Source organism: Triticum urartu, chromosome 7 (assembly GCF_003073215.2).
Source record: "Triticum urartu cultivar G1812 chromosome 7, Tu2.1, whole genome shotgun sequence".
NCBI classification, from domain to species: Eukaryota; Viridiplantae; Streptophyta; class Magnoliopsida; order Poales; family Poaceae; genus Triticum; species Triticum urartu.
Window position 1 is genome coordinate 507,367,297 of NC_053028.1, and position 19,025 is coordinate 507,386,321.

Below are 19,025 nucleotides of genomic sequence, written 5' to 3' on the forward strand. Positions count from 1 at the left end.
GCACGCTACCTCTACATCTACCTTCGAGATTAGTTTTAGACCTAAATAATTGTTATTTGGTGCCAGCGTTGAGCATGAACATTATATCTGGATCTTTTTTGAAGCGAGACGGTTATTCATTTAAATCAGAGAATAATGGTTGTTCTATTTATATGAGTAATATCTTTTATGGTCATGCACCCTTGATGAGTGGTCTATTTTTACTAAGTCTTGATAGTAGTGATACACATGTTCATAGTATTGAAGCCAAAAGATGCAGAGTTGATAATGATAGTGCAACTTATTTGTGGCACTGCTGTTTGGGTCATATTGGTGTAAAGCGCATGAAGAAACTACATTCTAATGGACTTCTGGAATCACTTGATTATGAATCACTTGGTACTTGCGAACCATGCCTCATGGGCAAGATGACTAAAACTCCGTTCTCCGGAACAATGGAGCGAGCAACAGAGTTATTGGAAATCATACATACTAATGTATGTGGTCCAATGAGCATTGAGGCTCGCGGCGGATATCGTTATTTTCTCACCTTCACAGATGATTTGAGCAGATATGGGTATATCTACTTAATGAAACATAAAGTTCAAAGAATTTCAGAGTGAAGTGGAAAATCATCATAACAAGAAAATAAAGTTTCTACGATCTGATCATGGAGGAGAATATTTGAGTTACGAGTTTGGTCTTCACTTGAAACAATGCGGAATAGTTTCGCAACTCATGCCACCCGGAACACCATAGCGTAATGGTGTGTCCGAACGTCGTAATCATACTTTACTATATATGGTGCGATCTATGATATCTCTTACTGATTTACCGCTATCGTTTTGGGGTTATGCTTTAGAGACGGATGCATTCACGTTAAATAGGGCACCATCTAAATCTGTTGAGACGACAGCTTATGAACTGTGGTTTGGCAAGAAACCCAAGTTGTCATTTCTTAAAGTTTGGGGATGCGATGCTTATGTGAAGAAGCTTCAACCAGATAAGCTCGAACCCAAATTGGAGAAATGTGTCTTCATAGGATACCCAAAGGAGACTGTTGGGTACACCTTCTATCACAGATCCGAAGGCAAGATATCCGTTGCTAAGAATGGATCCTTTCTAGAGAAGTAGTTTCTCTCGAAAGAAGTGAGTGGGAGGAAAGTAGAACTTGATGAGATAATTGTACCTGCTCCCTTATTGGAAAGTAGTTCATCACTGAAATCAGTTCTAGTGATTCCTACACCAGTAAGTGAGGAAGCTAATGATGATGATCATGAAACTTCTGATCAAGCTACTACCGAACCTCGTAGGTCAACCAGAGTGAGATCCGCACCAGAGTGGTACGGTAATCCTGTTCTGGAGGTCAGGTTACTTGACCATGACGAACCTACGAACTATGAGGAAGCGATGATAAGCCCAGATTCCGCAAAATGGCTTGAGGCCATGAAATCTGAGGTGGGGTCCATGTATGAGAACAAAGTGTGGACTTTGGTTGACTTGCCCAATGATCGGCAGTCCATAGAGAATAAATGGATCTTCAAGAAGAAGACTAACACTGACGGTAATGTTACTGTCTACAAAGATCTACTTGTTGCAAAAGGTTTTCGACAAGTTCAATGAGTTGACTACGATGAGACCTTCTCACCAGTAGCGATGCTTAAGTCCGTCTGAATCATGTTAGCAATTGCCGCATTTTACGATTATGAAATTTGGCAAATGGATGTCAAAACTGCATTCCTTAATGGATATCGTAAAGAAGAGTTGTATATGATGCAACCAGAAGGTTTTGTCGATCCAAAAGGTGCTAACAAAGTGTGCAAGCTCCGGCGATCCATTTATGGACTGGTGCAAGCCTCTCGGAGTTGGAATATACGCTTTGATAGTGTGATCAAAGCATATGGTTTTATACGGACTTTTGGAGAAGCATGTATTTACAAGAAAGTGAGTGGGAGCTCTGTAGCATTTCTGATATTATATGTAGATGATATATTGTTGATCAGAAATGATACTGAATTTCTAAATAGCATAAAAGTATACTTGAATAAGAATTTTTCAATGAAAGACCTCGGTGAAGCTGCTTATATATTGGGCATCAACTTCTATAGAGATAGATCAAGATGCTTAATTGGACTTTCACAAAGCACATACCTTGATAAAGTTTTGAAGAAGTTCAAACTGGATCAGGCAAAGAAAGGGTTCTTGCTTGTGTTACAAGGTGTGAAGTTGAGTCAGACTCAATGCTCGACCACTGCAGAAGATAGAGAGAAAATGAAAGTCATTCCCTATGCTTCAGCCATAGGTTCTATCATGTATGCAATGCTGTGTACCAGGCCTGATGTGTGCCTTGCTATTAGTTTAGCAGGGAGGTAACAAAGTAATCTAGGAGTGGATCACTGGACAGCGGTCAAGAACATCCTGAAATACCTGAAAAGGACTAAGGTTATGTTTCTCGTATATGGAGGTGACAAAGAGCTCGTCATAAACGGTTACGTCGATGCAAGCTTTGACACTGATCCGGATGACTCTAAGTCACAAACCGGATACATGTTTTTATTAAATGGTGGAGCTGTCAGTTGGTGTAGTTCCAAACAGAGCGTTGTGGCGGGATCTACATGTGAAGCGGAGTACATAGCTGCTTCGGAAGCAGCAAATGAAGGAGTCTGGATGAAGGAGTTCATATCCGATCTAGGTGGCATACCTAGTGCATCGGGTTCAATGAAAATCTTTTGTGGCAACACTGGTGCAATTGCCTTGGCAAAGAAATCCAGATTTCACAAGAGAACCAAGCACATCAAGAGACGCTTCAAATCCATCCACGATCAAGTCAAGTAGGGAGACATAGAGATTCGCAAGATACATATGGATCTGAATGTTCTAGACCCGTTGACTAAGCCTCTCTCACGAGCAAAACATGATCGGCACCAAGACTCCATGGGTGTTAGAATCATTACAATGTAATCTGGATTATTGACTCTAGTGCAAGTGGGAGATTGAAGGAAATATGCCCTAGAGGCAATAATAAAGTTGTTATTTATATTTCCTTATATCATGATAAATGTTTATTATTCATGCTAGAATTTTATTAACCGGAAACTTAGTACATGTGTGAATACATAGACAAACATAATGTCACTAGTATGCCTCTACTTGACTAGCTCGTTGAATCAATGATGGTTATATTTCCTAACCATAGACATGAGTTGTCATTTGATTAATGGGATCACATCATTAGAGAATGATGTGATTGACTTGACCCATCCGTTAGCTTAGCACGATGATCGTTTAGTTTGTTGCTATTGCTTTCTCCATAACTTATACATGTTCCTGTGACTATGAGATCATGCAACTCCCGAATACCGGAGGAACACTTAGTGTGCTATCAAACGTCACAACGTAACAGGGTGACTATAAAGATGCTCTACAGGTGTCTCGATGGTGTTTGTTCAGTTGGCATAGATCGAGATTAGGATTTGTCACTCCGAGTATCGGAGAGGTATCTCTGGGCCCTCTCGGTAATGCACATCACTATAAGCCTTGCAAGCAATGTGACTAATGAGTTAGTTACAGGATGATGCATTACGGAACGAGTAAAGAGACTTGCCGGTAATGAGATTGAACAAGGTATTGATATACCGATGATCGAATCTCGGGCAAGTAACATACCGATGACAAAGGGAACAACGTATGTTGTTGTGTAGTTTGACCGATGAAGATCTTCATAGAATATGTAGGAACCAATATGAGCATCCAGGTTCTGCTATTGGTTATTGACCAGAGATGTGTCTCGATCATGTCTACATAGTTCTCGAACCCGTAGGGTCCGCACGCTTAACGTTCGGTGACGATCGGTATTATGAGTTTATGTGTTCTGATGTACCGAAGGTAGTTCGGAGTCCCGGATATGATCACGGACATGACGGGGAGTCTCGAAATGGTCGATACATAATGATCAATATATTGGATGGCTATATTCGGACACCGGAAGTGTTCCGGGTGATTTCGGAGAAAATCGGAGTGCCGCAGGGTTACCGGAACCCCCCTGGCCTTAGTGGAGAGAGAGAGGGCCAGCCAGGGCAGGCCACGCGCCCCTCCCCTTCTAGTCCGAATTGGACTAGGGAAGGGGGGCGGCGCCCCCCTTTCCTTCTCCCTCTCCTCCTTCCTTTCCCCCTCCTAGTAGGACTAGGAAAAGGGGAGTCCTAATCCTACTAGGAGGAGGACTCATCCTCTCCTGGCGCGCCCCAAGGGCCGGCCAGCCTCCCCCCTTGCTCCTTTATATACGGGGAAGGGGGAACCCTAGAACACACAAGTTGATCATTGATCTCTTAGCCATGTGTGGTGCCCCCTCCACCATAATCCACCTCGGTCATATCGTCGTAGTGCTTAGGTGAAGCCCTGCGCCGGTAGCTTCATCATCACCGTGATCACGTCGTCATGCTGACAAAGCTCTCCCTCGACACTCAGCTGGATCGAGAGTTCGTGGGACGTCACCGAGCCGAACATGTGCAGATCGCGGAGGTGACGTACTTTCGGTACTAGGATCGGTCGGATCGTGAAGACGTACGACTACATCAACCACATTGTCATAACGCTTCCGCTTACGGTCTACGAGGGTACGTGGACAACACTCTTCCCCTCTCGTTGCTATGCATCACCATGATAGATATTGCGTGTGCATAGGAAAGAATTTAAAATTAATGCGTTCCCCAACATGGACCTAGCAGTTCATCGCACGGTGTTTCTCCTGCACGCACAGATATCGTTAGAGGCGGTGCACTTGTGCCGGTCCGATGAACCAGTACGTGGGATCCGATGACCGGCTGTTCGAGGGAGATTGTACGAGGAGGAGACGAACCCCGCAAATGCGCTGCCCCAACTCTACTTCCGCTGCACGGCACTGCGCGTCTAGTGGTAACGATCTGTGATCCATCTCTGTCAGCATGTTCATGGATGTTTTGTGGGTAGGAATTTTTAATTTGTAGTCGACACACCCTACCGTAGATCCCAACACTTAGTTGGTTCATGGGACCAAGCAAGCGTCATTTCAGGCCAAAACATCGTTGAACACTTCATATTCGCGGCTGACCTATTAGCACTTGCCACTCCAGCAAAAACCAACTATGGTCTTTAAGCTAGACTTTCGTAAAGCCTTTGATTTTGTCTCTTGGGTTGCGCTTGACAAAATTCTCAAAGCTAGAGGCTTCTCTGCTACCTTCCGTGGCCGAGTCTCTAACATTTTGTGTACTAGGAAAACAATGATCCTCCTGAAAGGCACACCTAGAAACTGGATTACCTGCCGGAATGGCCTTAGACAGAGTGACTCATTATCTCCCTACCTTTTCTTAATAATCAATGATCATCTTCAACAGCTCATCCTACAATCTCAAGATCTTCTAAACCTTCACCACCCCATCTTCTCTCATCTCCCTCCCACCATGCTACATTATGCCAATGACAATTGCAGCCACATCCTCCCTCAAAGTCATTCTAAACATTTTTTCTCTTGCCACGAGCCATACAATTAACTTATCAAAAAATTACGTTGGCCACTCTCCATACTGACCCATATGTGGCTACTGCCATCTCCAACGCCATGGGTTGTTATCGCTTCCTTCGCGCAAACCTACCTAGGCCTACCTCTCTCACCACTATAACCTCCTTCCAACACCTTCATTACTGCCCATAGTTCAGCGATGTAAGAAATTTTTATCTAGGTGGCGTGCAAAAGTACTTAATAAGGGTGATCGACTTATCCTCATCTCGGTTGTACCTTGACTCGTTACTCACTTACTATATGTCTATGTTTCAAATTCCCAAAAAGCTTTTAAAAATTATTGATGCCCTGCGTAGAGCCTTCTTTTGGGTTGGAGAGGAATTTGATCTGGAGCTCAGTGCCTAATCGCTTGGAACAATGTTTGCTTGTCCAAAAAATTTGGTGGTTTAGGTATGAAAAACTAGCATGTTCAAAATAACTGTCTACTTATGAAGTTTGATGTTAAAACCCTATCTACTTCTTTCTCCCTAGCTAGACTGGCTAAGTCTGCAACACCCTAACGCCCTCCTGTCTCCCTCTTCCCACACCACCTTTCTATGTAGAACCATCTCACACCAAATGCCAACCCTGCAAAATATTACTTTTGTTCTTACAAACTTCGCCTCAAACACTTACTTTTGGCTCGACACTTGGTTGACTTCTTCACCACTCGCCACCACTTACCCACACATCTTCTCCCACTCTCTGGTACAACTAGTTCGAGTGGCCAATATTATGCGTTTCGGTTTGGATTCTAACCTCAGAAATTGTCTTATACTTGTTGCCGAGCAAGAACTTGTTTCACTTTTGGCTGTTTTGCAGGATTTCTTGCCGACTACGTCTGAAGACCGAAGGGTTCCTTGTTGGGGGCCATAACTTCTCCACCAAGCAAGCATACGACGTACTCATGAGCAGGCCCGAACTTGTCCTAATCGCTCCTCTCATTTTGGCAGGCTCATGTACCAAGGAAGCTAAAAGTGTTTGCCTGGTTATTCTTCAAAATTGGGCTCAACACTAGGGCCAACCTGGCTCACAAGTACATCATCACCAACAATCTCTCCCCTCGGTGCCATCAACATTGTTGTTCATCTTATTCCCTCTAGATGCTCGAGTCTGGCAGCGGGTAGGCATTACTCTCCATCGACAAGTGATGTATCTGAGCTTTAGGATGCCGATCTTCGGACCTACCTGCCCACCAAGTCGTGCCCTTTGGTGCTACTTACCACGCTTTGGAAGATCTGGGCTGCTCACAATGATATGTTGTTTAGGTCCATCGACCAACATTCTGTAATAACCCTTAAACTCATCATCTCAGACCTAGACCTTTGGTCACACCGATCTCTATTTGTGAGTGACATGGAGGACGCTTTCTCGTGGCATTCCTACCTCTCTGCACGATCTCTCATGCCCTTGTAATTCTGTAACCCGCTGCGTCAGCAGCCTTTGAGTAATACATTATTCAGGTGGGGGAGCCAGCCCCCCCCCCCCAATCCATCCCCCACGTTGATTGTCAAAAAACAAACAGTTTTGCTAAAGCATATCTAGATGTGCTCTAAGTATTGCACATCTAAGTCATATGTCATTGATTTTATGCTAAGATTTGTGCAAGCATTTTTTTTCTCTTTTTCTTCCTTTTTTTCTAATTTGATTGAGTCACTTAGATGTGCAATAGCTAGCGAACGAAAATTCTACACTTACGGAAAGAGTGCCACGGACTGATTTTACAGGGAGATGTGTCCTCCTCTCCATCACAAATTCATCCCACCTTGATTTTAGCTGACCCCACCTTTTGATTTTAACTGGGCCATGTCAGTCCGTAACTTCCTTTCCGTGCGAAATGGCCTGTAGATGTAGCAAAGCTCGCTAGCGAATCTAAATGTGCCCTAGACAGACTCAAAAACAAATGTCTTTCACCTATATTCTTTGCTAATTTTCGCCATTAGAACCAACACCTAAAGGTAGGCAACTCTTCCAACTAATTAGCATATGCGCGATCCTTATTCTACTGATTGGGTATTTGAAACGCCAACCACGCACTACAAATGTCCATGCAAGAGCCTCAATCAGTACTTCCCCACCAGCGGCGGGATGCTCTGCTCGTTCCTGAAGTAGTCCTGGGGGTCCACCTTGCCCTTGGTAATGGCGAGCCTTTGAAAGTTACCCTTGAAGTATTTCTCACCCCAGATCTTGCCACTGCTGTAGGTTGAGATGTCGTTCACCACCTCGTTCCTGCCGAGGTCGATGTCCCTGTAGTTGGCGTATGCCTGCCTGGGGTTCTTGCTCACGTAAGGCTCCATGAACTTGTACATGTCCTTGCTCCACTGCAGCGCCGCGGCGCCGCCTGCTTCGGCGAACCAGTAGCTAACGTACTGGATGTTGAAGAGGACGCCCTTGCGGTGAGGGAACGGCGTCGCCGCTTCGGGGGTGGCGCTGATGGTGGCACCGTAGGGGTCCATGACCATCATCCCCGCGCCGGGCTTCACGAGCCAGCCGTATAGGATCTGCGCCCACACGGGCTTGGGGACGGGCTGGTAGACGTAGTCCGACTTGTATTCGGCGAAGGGTTTGAAGCTGTTGTTCCGGTTGAGGAGGTCGACCAGGGTGGCCAAGGTGGATGAAGGGGATGGTCTTGATCCAGGGCATCTCGTTGCAGTGCGAGGAGTTCATGCCAAGCTCGGGGAATTTGCTGCACATCAGCGGCGTCAGGGTTTTGCAGGTGCCCAGGTACATGGCCTCGAACGTCGCGGTGTCCCTCATAGCGAGGACGCGGATCATGAGGTCGGCGGGAAGGGCCGGCGCGACCAGTTGCCACTTGTCGATGAGGTCTATGGCGCCTTGATTCACTGTCTTGGGGATCTTGAACACGGTCACGGTAGGAGGCACCGGCAGGAGCTTCACCTGCCACGACACGACGATGCCGAAGCTCTCTCCGCCGCCGCCCCTGACGGCCCAGAAGTGGTCCGCGCTCATGGAGCTCTTGTCAAGCAGCTTGCCGCTGGCGTCGACCACCTTGACGTCGATGACGTTCTCGGCGGCGATGCCGTACTTGCGCAGCAGCATGCCGAAGCCGCCGCCTGCGAAGTTACCGCCGACGCCGATGGTCGGGCAGACGCCGGCCGGGAACGCGAGCACGAGGCTGTTCTTGGCGATGGCGTAGTAGAGCTCGCCGAGCTGCGCGCCGGAGTCGACCCACGCCGTGCGGGCGTAGCCGTCGACCGACACTGTCCGCATCTTGTTGAAGTCGACGACGGCGAACCTCTCGGGTTTCTCGGACCGGTACGACAGGCCCTCGTAGTCGTGGCCGCCGCTCCGCACGCGGAGGCGGATGCTGTGCCGGCGGCCGCACACCACCGCGGACTGGATGTGGGAGGCGTTGGTGGGGGTGATGATGTAGAGCGGCTTCACGTTCTGCGGCGACGACCACCGCGAGTTCCGGATGGTCTGCGCCAGGACGGTGGGGAAGGCAGGCGAGCTCTTGGCGTAGAGGAGGCGCGCCGGTATCTCCTTCACGAGGCATCCGAAGAAGTCGTCCTTGGCCGGCACCGGCGCGTAGGAGGCGGCGGCGTGGCAGGACAAGGCGCAGAGGAGGAACGCCAGAGCGAAGGCCCTCGAGTTGGCCATTGTAGCCGATCGAGCTTGGGATGTCTTGGGTGTGTACTGTACATCAGCGAGAGGACAGGGAGTGGCTTATATAGGAGGCAGCGGGCGCGCAACACTCGTCCCTGCCCTCTCAGTCCGCACCCTGCAAGCCCGGATCCATTGGGGACTGAGCAAGCTCACCTAAACTTGGAATGTTTAGCCTTTTTTTTCTTTTTTGAGATGAGGAACGTTTAGCTGAGTGCTGGCCAGTGCGCGATGTGGCGATCGCGCATCGCGAATTCGAGCACCGCCGCGCGTTTGGTCCAAGAACACAACCGTCGGGATTGCGTTGTTTCAGGCGCGAAACTGCAGCAGCGGTTCTTGCGGGAGCGTTGAAAAGTTTAATTACTACAGCCTCAGTTTAGGGGATGCATTTGTTTCTTGAAAAGTTACTGGAAATCACGCTCACTCGAAAGTGCCGGAGTAGTAAGACTACCCACATGAGTAAATTCAGCAGTTACATAAGTTTTAACTCAGCAAATTTGCTTATATGACAATGATTTTATGAGAAGAGAGATGAATTGAGTAACATAGTTAGGCTGGTCATAGTGGGGAGTAATTTAGACTAGTGTCATATGCATGACATTAGTCTAAATTACTACCTTCATAGTGCAAAATAACATAGTACTAGTGTCATATGTGACCTCATTTAATAGCTTGTAGACTCATGTTGTCTTGAAAAGCGCTATGTTACTACTTCTCATTAACTACTTGCCACATAAGTACTACCTAAGTTACTCCCACTATGACTAGCCTTAGTTACACTCAACATCACACATATCAAGACAAGATGAGTTTATACGCTAATAAATGAAGTGTTGTATATGAATTTTTGAGTTTGCTAACCACATGTCCCATGTGGTAAATGAAGTGTTGTATGACCCAACACATTTGTTACTCCCCCACTATAGAGGTAGTAATACAGACTAGTAACATACCCACTATGGCTAGTAACGTTCTTATATTCTGGGACAGAGGGAGTATATCTAAATTTGGTTGCTTTTGATTAAAAAATACTCTCTCTGTTTTATTTAGTCTGCATATTAGAGTTGATGAAGTCAAATTCATATAGTTTGATCAAGTTTATAGAAAAGAATATAAATATCTACCATAATAAATCAATATGATGTGAAAGTACATTCAATAATGAATCTCATGGTATTGATTTATTATTGTATATGCTAATATTTTGATGTATTAACTTTGTCAAAGTTTATAAAGCTTGACTTTGACAAAAACTAATATGCGGAGTAAATAAAAACGGATGGAGTAATAGTTTAGTAGCTTGTGAAAGTGAAATATATGAGGGCAGTCTTAATGCACTATATCTTTTTATATCTAATAACATAAAATACTTCGTGCGTACTAAAATTAAAGATGTTCTTGCAGTTTAGTTTAACTGCAACAATGTCTTATACAGAGTATTTTGGTAGAGAGGGAGTATATGTTTAGATATACCAGCCACATATATATTAGTGGTGTACTACTTCCTTGTGCATTATGCTCCTAATGCGCCTCGACGGTGGGAGTATCTAAAACAATTCTTATTTAATGCCTTTTGTGAGTGAAAACTTGTGAGATATTTTGTACTCGATGCTAAGATCTATATCTAAATTAAGATATAGTCGCTATATATATTCTTATTAAATAGGGTGTCACATTAGATTTTTACCTGTGGAGCCATACTAAAATACAACCATTAGGAGTGCTCTAAGCAATATGACTTGATGCATAGGCACAACTTTTACCATACAGTGCAATAAGTAATATAGAATGATCACGTATGTTCACCTGTTGCACTCATTTATATTTTCGAAGTTGTTTTAGGCGTTTAGGCCTTAGGGGCTATACGACTCTGCCCAAGCAGGCTGATCAACATGACCCGAAGGTTGGTTATAGAATATTATTTCCCGCTGTAGATTCCAAAACTCAAAGATACCGGGGTCCAACTGCATCCCAAGCTAGGCGCATAGACGCATGAAATCGAGCTCGAAATTTGAACCACTGAATAAGCCTAACTCATTTCGTACAAATTTGCTATCAACGGGCGAAGGAGAGCTCCTACTTCCCGCGGTACATGGCGGACTGCGTGCAATTGCGCACCCACTTGTCCCGTGCCTTTTTGGGCCGGCCCATGCGCAGGGCGGGCCACACCGCTTTTTTTGTTTCTTTTCATATTATTTTATCTTTAACATTGAAAAACGTTTATAAATCCAAATATTCAGGATTCCAAAAATGTTTAAAAAAATCAAAAAATTATGAATTTGGAAAAATCTTCACGGAATTAACTTTTCTGAATTCTAAAAATAGAAATTCCAAAAAAGTTCACACATTTGAAAAAAATTCAAATTTCAAAAAATATTCTTTATGGATTCCAAAAAATTATAAAAATTCAAAGAATGATCTGGAATTAAAAAAATGCAAATTCCAAAAAATAGTTATCAGTATGAAAGATGCTTATGATTTTGAAAAATGTTCACATAATTTGAAAATAGTCCCTGGATATCAAAAAAACTTCCAAATATCAAAATATGTTCATGAATTTGAAAAGATGTTCCTATATTTTATAAAATGTTCTAAATTTCAAAGAATATTCATGAATATAAAAGAAATATGAAAAATCCAATAAATGTTTAGAAAATATAAAAATGTTCGCACATTTCAAAAATAAAATCATTAATTTCAAAAAATGTTCATTAAATTCCACAAATGTTTTGAGCTTTCAAAAATGTTAACAAACTTGAAGGATATTCCCAGATTTCAAAAAAATTTCAGAAATTTCGAAAAAATCATAAATTTGAAAAGTATTCCTGGATATTTGAAAATAATTCCTGAATTGAAAAATGATCCAAATTTCAAAAAAGGTTCATTAACTTGAAAATTTATTCTAAAATTTAAAAATGCTCCCGGATGTTTAAAAAATTCTTGAACTTGTAGAAAGCTCTTGGATTTCAAAAATATTCACGAATCTGAAAACGGTTCACGAATTAAAAAAATATTTCACAAAATGAAAACAAATAGGAAAAGGGGGGAAATGAAAAAACGAAGAAAACCAAATGAAAGAAAACAGTTCATGGTACTTCCCAAAACTGGTGGGGGTGGGGGGGGGGAGCAAAAAACGTAGAACAAACGAACAAGCGAGTCCATTACCGCGGGCGGGGGTGTGTGTTTGGTCTCTATCCCCCGTCCCGCGTTGGGAATATGATTCACTGGGAGACAGAGCTTACCACCCCCAGAAGAAAATGAAACAAGCTGCAGGTGTGGCCCATTAAAACATGTTATTTCATTCAAAAATATGAATCTTCTATATTAAGGAATTAAGAGTTTTCTTATATTTTGTTTTAATCATAAGAACTTTCATAGGTCAACAAAAAAATTCACTTGTTTGTCTGTTCACTATTCATGTATCTCAGGAAAAATGATCAAGATACTAGGGCAAAATGTTCCAGTAGAAATCGCAAAACTCGGATACCAATATTTACTAAAACATTAGTGCGTTCCAAAGCAAATATTCATGAGTACCAAAAAAATGATTAGGTGTTTCAGAGAAAATACAGATGTATATTACAAACACATATTCATGTCTATAAGATTATCACATATAAGAAAGAACCATTTGTCCATTTCAAACAAAATTTGCATAATGTACTAATAAAAGGAAAAAGTAAAAGGAAATGGGGAAAATAAAATAAAAATTGACAAAGAAAATGAACCGCATTTTTTTAATAAAATAGAAAAGTAAATGTAGAAATAAAATAATTATTGGTAAAAAGAGCGGGGAAAACCCCGCTTACCCTATTTTCGCTGGATGGGGTGCATGAGGCGTGTGCGTGTGTGCGTTCATAGGGGTGAGTATATGCGCGTGTATATGAGCGCTTGTGTCTGTACTGATGCTAAAAAAAAACCTTAGGAAGTTTTTTTTTCTTGACAGACACCGGGGGAGAACTCTCCACCTGAATTTGAACGCATTTAAAGTAAAAAAAAATTGATTTAGTTTATAAGGGAAGCACAAGGCGGAGCTGCTTCTACTCTTAAGCCCAGTGGCTCTTCCGATCCAGCTGTTATTGCGCCCATCTGCAGCGCCAATGTTGGTAGGTGTACAACATTAGCAATGCTCTATTTTTAAATAGCTATAGTGCACTACCTAATTTTTGTAAGCATGCATATGACGCACAAGAAGGAATTAACTCTGAATGCCCCGGTACTGGTCTAATTAGGGGCTATGGGATTTATGAGATGCATAATTAAAATATTAAAAGCAAGAATTGCATGTCATGATCAATTGGACATTGTGAGAGGGAGTTAAATCTGAATTCCAAGGAAAGATGAGAGATGAAATCTCCTAGATTTTAATGGAAGGAAAAATAGTGCATAGAGAGATTAAATACGGATTGGGCTAAGGGCACTTTTGAACACATTATATGTACTTATTTAGATTTAGATACTCCCTCCTTTTTTCCTTTAAAGCGAGTAGTACCTTCTTTAACGAACACCGTTCAAAAGCTGTTTCTCACCAAATTTAATTACACATTAATTTTTTCCTTTCGTTGCAACGCACAGGCATTTGTGCTAGTCAATACCTATGCATATCAATTATACATCAAAAGTTTTCATTTTTCTTTCATGCTGCCCACTACCTCTCTCTCTTGAAACAGGCTTTCGCCACTTTATATATAAAGCAACAACCGAAGAAGTACATCGGCCAAACGGTACAAAATGGTGAGGTAGCCCTCTTTCAAATCTGATCTTGAGATATCCGGCACACGCATAACACATGCGACTACGCTATCAACAACCAGGCACCGGAAGAACTAAACACCCTCATGCTTTGACCTAGCACACCTAAGCTCCATGACAACGTCCCAAAGAGGGCATCGCCGCTGCCGAGTCCACACTGGACAAAGGTCTTCACCCGAAGCCCGGACACTGACAGAAGAACCACAACGACATCTTCAAGAAGAGCGTGACACCCTCGGGTGTCACCGTCGTCCACGCCAAGGCATGGAGCTTTGGCTCGACAACTCATCCATGCCACCATGAGGCCACTAGGAGGGGCACCATGATGTCAGAATCCCAGATCTGGATCAGGACGCCGCCCCATCAAGAGAGAGAAAGGGCATGTCTGAGTTGCCCGTTGCATCCCTCCCGTTGCCCACACAACCTGGAAGAGGAGTCACCACTACCGCAATGATACACGCCGAAGAGCAACCATGAGGACCGCCGCCCCGTCCACCTCACAACGCACTCAATCACGGTAGGAAGAGCGACGAGACTCCATCTACTCCTAGCCCGACATCAGTCCACGAGTCTGGGTAGGCGCCTCCACCGTAGGAGGCACCAACACCTGGGTCCCCAGCCAATATCCGGTGGATCGGGGGGGCACAACACCGAGATTGCTGACGGTTGTCGACGAGCCAGCCTCGAGCCCTTGACCAGGCGAGCTCACATGACACCATGTCCATGGTCACCGGCACCGATCCGTGCACCGACGCAGCGCTAACACGACCACCATCACCGAGCACCAACCGGACCAAGCCCTGCGTCAACTACCCGGAGCACCATCTCCGATTTGCTTCAAGCCCAAATCTGGTCTGCCCGAGCACGAACCTTAGAAAAAATTTATCTCGATGAGCGACCCCGCGTGCCGCCAGCCTGCACTCAGGAGAAGGGAGGTTACCACTGCCACCTGCACACCACCGCGGGACGTCGACCATCGTGTTGCGCCCACGCCGACCACCTATGCACCCACCACCACACCAAACCAAAGTAACGAGGAGCTCCATCCAAAGCCAGCCGCCACTAGAAGGGAGGTCCAACCTAGATCCAGTCGTGGAGGAGGGCCTCGCTCAACGCACGGACAACCAGATCTGGAGCGGCCAGATCGAGCCGCCAAGACAGCCCCGAGCGCGCCCCACGTGGCCCACCATGCCACCTCAGGAACAACGGTGGACGTGAGGCACGCGCGAGCCCCCACCACCGACTCCCTTGGCCGCGCCCCGCCGCCAACAGCCAAAGACCACTGCCTGCGCCAGACACCACCAGCCGAGGGAAGGGCTGGAGCACTGGCGGTGCTAGGGTTGTCGTCCCGGTCGCCCGCGGGAGTGACGCGGGAGGGAAGGGGGATGGGGGGAAATGCCTCTCACTCCCCGATCGCCTTACCCAAACGACTCTGAATTCCTTTGGAGCCAACTACCTCACTTTTCAAAGCGTGCAACCATGCCACATCTGTTGGGGAACGTAGTAATTTCAAAAAAATTCCTACGCACACGCAAGATCATGGTGATGCATAGCAACGAGAGGGGAGAGTGTTGTCTACATACCCTCGTAGACCGGCAACGGAAGCGTTGACACAACGTAGAGGAAGTAGTCGTACATCTTCCCGATCCGACCGATCCAAGTACCGAACGTACGGCACCTCCGAGTTCTGCACACGTTCAACTCGGTGACGTCCCTCGAGCTCCGATCCAGCAAAGTGTTGAGGGAGAGTTTCGTCGGCACGACGGCGTGATGACGGTGATGATGTTCTACCGACGCAGGGCTTCGCCTAAGCACCGCTACGATATGACCGAGGTGGAATATGGTGGAAGGGGGCACCGCACACGGCTAAGGAACGATCACGAAGATCAACTTGTGTGTCATGGGTGCCCCCTTGCCCCCGTATATAAAGGAGGGAGAGGGGGGTGCGGCCGGCCCAAGGGGTGCGCCTGGAGGAGTCCTACTCCCACCGGGAGTAGGACTCCCCCCTCTTGCCTTGTTGGAAAAGGAAGGGGGGAGGGAGAAAGAGGAAAGGGGGCGCCCCCCCCCTTCCTTGTCCTATTCGGACTAGGGGGGAGGGGGCGCGCGGCCTGCCCTGGCCGGCCCTCCTCTTCTTCCTTAGGGCCCATGTAGGCCCAATAACCCCCGGGGGGGTTCCGGTAACCCTCGGGTACTCCGAAAAAATCCCGATTTCACCCGGAACGTTTCTGATATCCAAATATAGGCTTCCAATATATCAATCTTTATGTCTCGACCATTTTGAGACTCCTTGTCATGTCCGTGATCACATCTGGGACACCGAACAACCTTCGGTACATCAAAACACAAAAACCCTAATTACGATCGTCACCGAACTTTAAGCGTGCGGACCCTACGGGTTCGAGAACTATGTAGACATGACCGAGACACGTCTCCGGTCAATAACCAATAGTGGAACCTGGATGCTCATATTGGCTCCTACATATTCTACGAAGATCTTTATTGGCCAGACCGCATAACAATATATGTTGTTCCCTTTGTCATCGGTATGTTACTTGCCCGAGATTCAATCGTCGGTATCTCAATACCTAGTTCAATCTCGTTACCGGAAAGTCTCTTTACTCGTTCCGTAATACATCATCCCGCAACTAACTTATTAGTTGCAATGCTTGCAAGGCTTGAGTGATGTGCATTACCGAGAGGGCCCAGAGATACCTCTCCGACAATCGGAGTGACAAATCCTAATCTCGAAATACGCCAACCCAACAAATACCTTCGGAGACACCTGTAGAGCACCTTTATAATCACCCAGTTACGTTGTGACGTTTGGTAGCACACAAAGTGTTCCTCTGGTAAACGGGAGTTGCATAATCTCATAGTCATAAGAACATATATAAGTTATGAAGAAAGCAATAGCAACAAACTAAACGATCAAGTGCTAAGCTAATGGAATGGGTCAAGTCAATCACATCATTCTCCTAATGATGTGATCCCGTTAACCAAATAACAACTCATGTCTATGGTTAGGAAACATAACCATCTTTGATCAACGAGCTAGTCAAGTAGAGGCATACTAGTGACACTCTGTTTGTCTATGTATTCACACATGTATTATGTTTCCGGTTAATACAATTCTAGCATGAATAATAAACATTTATCATGATACAAGGAAATAAATAATAACTTTATTGTTGCCTCTAGGGCATATTTCCTTCAGTCTCCCACTTGCACTAGAGTCAATAATCTAGATTACACAGTAATGATTCTAACACCCATGGAGCCTTGGTGCTGATCATGTTTTGCTCGTGGAAGAGGCTTAGTCAGCGGGTCTGCAACATTCAGACCCGTATGTATCTTGCAAATTTCTATGTCTCCCACTTGGACTAAATTCCGAATGGAATTGAAGCGTCTCTTGATGTGCTTGGTTCCCTTGTAAAATCTGGATTCCTTTGCCAAGGCAATTGCACCAGTATTGTCACAAAAGATTTTCATTGCACCTGATGCACTAGGTATGACACCTAGATCGGATATGAACTCTTTCATCCAGACTCCTTCATTTGCTGCTTCCGAAGCAGCTATGTACTCCGCTTCACATGTAGATCCTGCCACGACGCTTTGTTTAGAACTGCACCAACTAACAGCTCCACCGTTTAATGTAAACACGTATCCGGTTTGCGATTCAGAATCGTCCGGATCGGTGTCAAAGCTTGCATCAACGTAACCATTTACGATGAGCTCTTTGTCACCTCCATATACGAGAAACATATCCTTAGTTCTTTTCAGGTACTTCAGGATGTTCTTGACCGCTGTCCAGTGATCCACTCCTGGATTACTTTGGTACCTCCCTGCTAGAGTTATAGCAAGGCACACATCAGGTCTGGTACACAGCATTGCATACATGATAGAGCCTATGGCTGAAGCATAGGGAACATCTTTCATTTTCTCTCTGTCTTCTGCAGTGGTCGGACATTGAGTCTTACTCAACTTCACACCTTGTAACACAGGCAAGAACCCTTTCTTTGCTTGATCCATTTTGAACTTCTTCAAAACTTTGTCAAGGTATGTGCTTTGTGAAAGTCCAATTAAGCGTCTTGATCTATCTCTATAGATCTTAATGCCCAATATGTAAGCAGCTTCACCGAGGTCTTTCATTGAAAAACTCTTATTCAAGTATCCCTTTATGCTATCCACAAATTCTATATTATTTTCAATCAATAATATGTCATCCACATATAATATCAGAAATGCTACAGAGCTCCCACTCACTTTCTTGTAAATACAGACTTCTCCAAAAGTCTGTATAAAACCAAATGCTTTGATCACACTATCAAAGCGTATATTCCAACTCCGAGAGGCTTGCACCAGTCCATAAATGGATCGCCGGAGCTTGCACACTTTGTTAGCACCTTTTGGATCGACAAAACCTTCTGGTTGCATCATATACAACTCTTCTTTACGATATCCATTAAGGAATGCAGTTTTGACATCCATTTGCCAAATTTCATAATCATAAAATGCGGCAATTGCTAACATGATTCGGACAGACTTAAGCATCGCTACGGGTGAGAAGGTCTCATCGTAGTCAATCCCTTGAACTTGTCAAAAACCTTTCACAACAAGTCAAGCTTTGTAGACAGTAACATTACTGTCAGCGTCAGTCTTCTTCTTGAAGATCTATTTATTCTCAATTGCTTGCCGATCAACGGGCAAGTCAACCAAAGTCCACACTTTGTTCTCATACATGGATCCCATCTCAGATTTCATGGCTTCTAGCCATTTTGCGGAATCTGGGCTCACCATCGCTTCTTCATAGTTCATAGGTTCATCATGATCTAGTAGCATGACTTCCAGAACAGGATTACCGTACCACTCTGGTGCGGATCTTACTCTGGTTGATCTACGAGGTTTGGTAGTAACTTGATCTGAAGTTTCATGATCACTATCATTAGCTTCCTCACTAATTGGTGTAGGTGTCACAGAAACCGGTTTCTGTGATGTACTACTTTCTAATAAAGGAGCACATACAGTTACCTCATCAAGTTCTACTTTTCTCCCACTCACTTCTTTCGAGAGAAACTCCTTCTCTAGAAAAACTCCGAATTTAGCAACAAAAGTCTTGCCTTCGGATCTGTGATAGAAG

At 44.8% G+C, this 19,025-nt stretch overlaps 1 pseudogene; it reads right to left on the reverse strand.

Moving 5' to 3' along the window:
- Positions 1-7,575: 7,575 nt before the first annotated feature.
- Positions 7,576-9,133, reverse strand: LOC125525812 (annotated as a pseudogene).
- Positions 9,134-19,025: the final 9,892 nt, after the last annotated feature.